Genomic DNA, 6,072 nt, shown 5'->3' with positions numbered 1-6,072 from the left:
AAGGGTCGAATCAGGTAACGCTGCGAGATTCTGAGTTTGATGCATCTCTATTTATAGTGGAACAAATTAGGGTTTAGCTATAGAGGTTAGGAAAGGGGTAATAACATTCAACGTCATGGTAGAGCTTCAATGAGATAATTAATGGTGAATCGTAGTAATAAAGTTTCAATACAGAAGAAAAGCGTTGCGCAGAGCCGGTGGAATATAGGTGAATCGAGAGGTCGACCACCGTCGACGAAGGAGACATGTTATTAGGGCTTTTTATTCAAAAGAGAGACCGGGCCTTGTCATCTCAACACAAACATAAACAGCCCAAATAGTCATAAAAAAATGGCTCACGGAAATAGGAGATGGACACCTGTAGAACTCTCCTTCCCCTATTTTTTAGGTGGCAAGAGGAGAAGATAATAAAACTCTACTTTATATTAAACTAGGGTTGGCCAGCCCTACGGGCGGGTGAATGTACACTAAATTTATTTTATATTAAAATGTATTTTAATTTAATAAAAAGTTTGGAAATTTACTTTAAATTGAATATAATAAACATAGTTTCTTTTCTAATTAGATATATATATTTTTTTTGTTAACACTTGACCTTTGTTTATAATTTTTACGTGTTTGAATTTTTTTTGTTATCAACTTTATTTTATGATATTGTACTATTTTATTTTCAATATTTATTTCAGTTATATTTTTAATGAAAATACGTTCTTTTTTGCATTTGCTTGAGATTATGTGTAACATTTTAATATATTTTAAATGGTGTGTTAAAGTTTTATTTTTGATTGTGGTATATGTGAATGTATTCTATCTGTGATGATGAGTGTATTTAACAATGTTCTTATTTAAAAATTTCCTTTAACCAAATACTAAAATCACATTGTCTTTGGGCAATCTACTATTCTTATCTTTTTGAGTCTTTTTTTGTTTAGTGTAAATCGGAAAAAAGTATTCTTGTTCTTCAGTTGAACTCTTAGGAAAACAAAATCCCAATCTTGAGTTTCTATAAAGTACAATTTAATTTCTAATCTTATGTAAGTTTGTAGTTTAAATCTTAAAGCAAGATTTCATATCAAAGCAGTTAACAATATATAGAATCAACTAAAGGATCATTTTCTAATGGATTTCCCTGAATGAAGTTTAAATACATATAACTTTACGTGTAGAAACATCTAGGCCTGAAAGATAAAACTCTGTTACTTAATTACATGTCACTGATACCGACTTTACTTTGCAACATATGAAAAGTGATTTCTCAAAAAAAAAAACGAAAAGTGATGTAGCAAATTTGTTGATCGCATTTAAGATTATTTATGAGAGCTTTTATTCTTTGTTATGTATCAAGCTATAAAATTCTGAAATTTTAAAAGTGAAACCATTTGTTTTGAAAGAGAAACAAACGTGCAAAAGAAAGTTGGATGTTATTATGTAAGGGAAAAATAGGAGGCAGAATAAATGAACCTGGATCACACATTGTTATGATGAGTAAGACTTCTAATCATTGCTTAGATTTAGAAAATAAGATGATCTAGCTAGAGGAAGAATAAATACACAAACCCTTTCGTTTCTCTTTTCTTTACATGTGAATAATAAAAATCGTTGTCCAATCTATCTATCTTAGTCCCAAACATCTGTCTAGTTTGTGGAGATCTTTCATGTTTCTGAGTTCATGGTAATTTGATAAATGAAAAAAGAAGAAGAAAAATAGAGATAAAGAATAGAGTGAGGTTCTGTCCTTTGAATTTTGTCTCTTTAGCTTCAAGTTTTAACCTCAATGCTAGATGGGTCACCTATTTTGGCTCAGCAGGATCCAATTGTCTCACACCGACTGTCATAGAAGAAGACGGAGAGACTTCATAAGCAACAGTTTGAGCCACCACTTGTTGTGGTTTTGGGTTTAATGGAGCACGAAGAGTGAATCTTTGTGCGTTGGTCACTCGAGGAGGATGATGATGGAGCTAATGTGCTGAGCAATCAAGACCCAAGAAGTTAAGGCGCAACAGGCATGTCAGCGAGTGAAGAATAAGAGCTCATGGAGTGGTCAAATTTGCAGGCTGACACAAACTTGCAAATCCCATGTTGAGTATAGTGGCTGCATTGCGCTGTCCCCTGCAAATTGCATTGCGCTGTCCCCTGCAAATGATATTATTATTAGTATTCACTTTGTTATAACATGCATATTATTGTATACAGAAAGAAGAATTATTTTCATAAATCTTTGTCGGAGATCATGAGAGAACTACCAACGTACGTAGTTGTTTCAGAGAAAGAAAAAAAGAACTTCATTATTGAATCAAAAAATTCTAGCTAACCATTAATGTACTTTTTGAGTCATGGGAGCTTCATGACCGTAAGGTTAAATCTAATATATGCAGATACTTGGGCAATGAGACTTACTGGACGAAGTATGAGTCCAATATGGCTGAAAGTAACTACCTTTAGCGATGCTGCTATCAGTCGTCTTGTATTGTCTATACAAAAAATAACCAAACAGATTAATTCTAAATCGTCTTTGTTAATTCTAAAATATGGCAATTTACCTCCCAGCCGTGAACCCTGGAGAAGGTTCTTGCCTCAGTCTCATTCCAAAACATACTCCATGTACTTGGTTCAAGCAAGAGTCTTGCTTATCTCTACATCTCCAATGATTACTCTGGACACTGTAAGATATAAATTAGGATTTGGTAACGACATGTACTTCTCCTGAACCTCTATGAAAAACTCACAGATAAGGAACATGAAGGTTAATCGTGATCACCTGCCATATATGTGAGCAGTATCAATGAACTTGGTTGTAGTGAAGGATCATAGCTCAGCCTCCGTTTACCTTGGTGTTTGCAGCAATGTAGTAGAACTTGGCTTTTGTAACTGCCAAAGAAAAGTGAACATGTCTAACAAAGGTCTCAAATAATTCAAACAAATGAAAATATCCATTTTAAGAGATTAGACTGATAAAAAGGTCAGAGAAATCGGAATGCTTAGGTAGGTGCTGCATCTTGCAACAATTTGGATCAGAAGGATACGATCAGAGACCTGCATGAAGGGAAACATGCCTCAATCAAGCCACCAGGAGAAGTTCCTTTTAAGTTAATCATCACAAGAAGACATTAAGAGTGGTTCTTTCTAGAGTTCATTAAGAAAGTAAAATCATCATAGCACATCATAATTTAGGTAAACAGAACCATCAACGAAAAACAATTAATGAGGAAAAAAAAATCGATTGTAGGAACTGTTAAAGAGTAGCAATAGTTATCGTCTTCCCCGGAATCGAAGTACCTGAGCTCTGGGGAAAACGAACCAGCCGCTTCTCTTGCAATATAAGAGTCTACACATGTAACTGTGGAACTGAAAGAATATGTGTTCGCCAATGTAGCTTAAGGTGGTTTGAGCAGTGTGAAGGTTTCATATGACGACATCGTCTTATATAGAGTGAGATAGGGAAGTGGAAGGGTGATGTGAGTTAAGCTGTTTTTGTTTTGATGAATGAAATAATGGTTTGAGTTAATGGGAATGGGAGATTATGATGGAAGAAGAAGTGGAAAAGTCAGAAAACGTTCAATGGCGACGAAGATAGAAGAAGAAGAAAAAGAGGCGAGGCTTTAGGTTTAGATGAAATGTATTAGTTGGGCTTAGTTTTGTTTATTTGTTTTCAGAGACTTAAGTATATTAAACCTAGCCCAATAAAGTCCAAGAACGAAACTCACTTTCGCAAAGGAAAAAATGCATAGAAACAACATTGCTGATGTGTCACAAAATGCCTTATGCTATATGATGAACCGGCAGCCGGAGAAGAGAGACAAGTCTGTTTTATTATTATAGATAGATAGATAGATAGATCTTGTTCATGAGATGCGTATATCAATTTAAATACTGTAAATTATCATTATTTTAAAATTGAAGAGCAACATGGAGAAACCGAGCTTATTGGTCACGCATTCATGTGTGATTATAACTTTCGATTCCCTCAAAGTAGATCACATAGGGAAAAAAAAAAAAAAAAAAAAAAAAACTTTCGATTCCCTATGTGATCTACTTGGAGGGATGCCTCACCATGTCCACAAGTTACTACACGGTTTGACGGACTCCATCATCTATGACTAATGCTAATTAGTGTCTTGTGCACTTATGTATACGCAAATACTTTATATTTACGCAACTAATACATCGTGTCTTGTTAATTCCTAAATCACCAGATTTCGTTTGCCAACCATGTTAAATGAGTGGCAACTTAGCACGTTAAAAGGTCAAATCAGTGGATGGATTTTCTCATATACAAATTTGGTGAAGATGTATATATGAAACTTGTTATCTAAACTTCCACGAGCCAACTGTACATTAAATGAGATCTCGTGGCGGTGACAATAACTTCTATTTTACTGCAATCGACATGGCCAAAACCCAGAATTAAGGCTGGGCATTCGAGACCGGATTCCCATTCGGGTTCAATTGGGTTTTGGGTATTCGAGTTTATAATTTTCAATCCCATTAAGATATTACAAAAGTTTGGTTCGGATTCGGTTCGAAGTTTAGGCAGGTTAAATTCAGGTTTAGTAACATTTCCAAAACCGGTTGAACCAAAAATTTTGATTTTTAGATTTTAATCAGATTTTTGGATTTTAATTGGATTTATGGTTCCAAAATATTTTTTTTGTACTTAGTTAAACCCAAAAACTAAAGAAAGAAAAAATGGAATACAAATTTGAAACGAGAAACGAGAAATGAGAAATGCTCTTGTCACAATTCTTTTGGCTCTAATGTAATTTTCGACAGGTGAAACTAGAGAGTAAATACAACGAAATTAGAGAATACAACTCAAAATCTACATGCAAAACACTTCATATTTGATGAACCTAAGCGAAAAGACATTGAATCCGATAAACTCGACAATACTGAAGAAAAAGAGAGCACCATATACCAAAATATATTAAATTAAGTATCTGAATTAATTATTCATGCAATAGATATTTATTCTAGGTACTCACTAAAATCTAAGAGTATTTGGGTACTTATTTGGGATTTGATTTCGTGTTTGGTATGAATATTTTTCTGGAATTTTGATTTTTCGGATTTTTTTGGATATATGTCCGGGTTCAGATTCGGTTCGGATAAAATCCATAACTTAAAATATCATAAAACAATTCCCATTCAGAATTTATATTCGTTTGTTTTGGTTCGGATTCATTTTGTCGGCTCAGTTCGGTTAGAATTTTTGAATTCGGTTAGAAGTTTTGAATTCGGTTTATTTGTTCAGCCTACCCAAAATACAGCTCTTTTATAAAGAAAAACAATATTTTTGTTGTGAGACTAGAGAATAAAATCTATGTTTTTGTGTTATTCATAAACATAAGGAGCCCTTTATATATAAGGAATTACACCGTCATAGAATAATAGAAAGACTAAAGAAAGGAAATACAATTATGGAAAGAGTACAAATCATAATCTAATAAATAAAAAGGCAAGATGCCGATTCTCTCTCTCTCTCTCTCCTCACAGTCGACTCTCTCTCTCTCTCTAGCACTGGACGGTTATGAACCGGGCCGGTTATGGACATCCACAATATGATTTATAACACTCCCCCTTGGATGCCATAACCATACATGGATTGTAATACGCTTTAGATGTTGCCTCAATAAAACCTTACCAAGAAAATCTCCAGTGGGACAAAACCATGGTGAAGGAAAAAGAGTACAACACGTATTACTCCCCCTGTTCTGAACAACTCGCGGATGGCCTCATGAACAGCCAAGATCTCCAAATGGTTTGAAGATGTGGCCGCGATCATCTGCTTCATGGAACGCCATGAACGCCACCATGTGTGAAAACATAGCCTGTCTGTGATCGAGCATTGTGTGGATCCGAAAGATAACCTGCATCAGCAAAATCAACTAAACCTTCATTGTTTTGGTTAGTATAAAATAAACCCAAGTCTTTTGTTCCTTGCAGGTAACGAAGAACATGTTTAATTCCGTTCCAGTGTTTGGATCTCGGACAAGAGCTAAATCTAGACAATAGATTCACGGTAAAACATATATCTGGTCGTGTGTGACTAGCCAGATACATCAAAGCTCCTAT

The 6,072-nt window shown here is 34.6% G+C and overlaps 1 long non-coding RNA gene across 2 annotated transcripts; it reads right to left on the bottom strand.

The window, feature by feature from the left end:
* Positions 1-1,482: 1,482 nt before the first annotated feature.
* Positions 1,483-3,605, bottom strand: LOC106337084. 2 transcript variants are annotated; one of them, XR_001268952.1, is made up of 6 exons: positions 3,277-3,605; positions 2,950-3,033; positions 2,759-2,868; positions 2,541-2,660; positions 2,398-2,471; positions 1,483-2,133 (listed from the first exon to the last, which is right to left on the bottom strand). It is a non-coding gene; the product is annotated as an uncharacterized LOC106337084 (long non-coding RNA). The 2 variants fall into 2 exon arrangements; XR_001268951.1 differs by having other exon boundaries at positions 2,759-3,033; positions 3,277-3,604.
* Positions 3,606-6,072: the final 2,467 nt, after the last annotated feature.

Source organism: Brassica oleracea, chromosome C4 (assembly GCF_000695525.1).
Source record: "Brassica oleracea var. oleracea cultivar TO1000 chromosome C4, BOL, whole genome shotgun sequence".
In the NCBI taxonomy this organism is placed as follows: domain Eukaryota; kingdom Viridiplantae; phylum Streptophyta; class Magnoliopsida; order Brassicales; family Brassicaceae; genus Brassica; species Brassica oleracea.
This window is presented reverse-complemented; position numbering and strand designations above follow the sequence as displayed.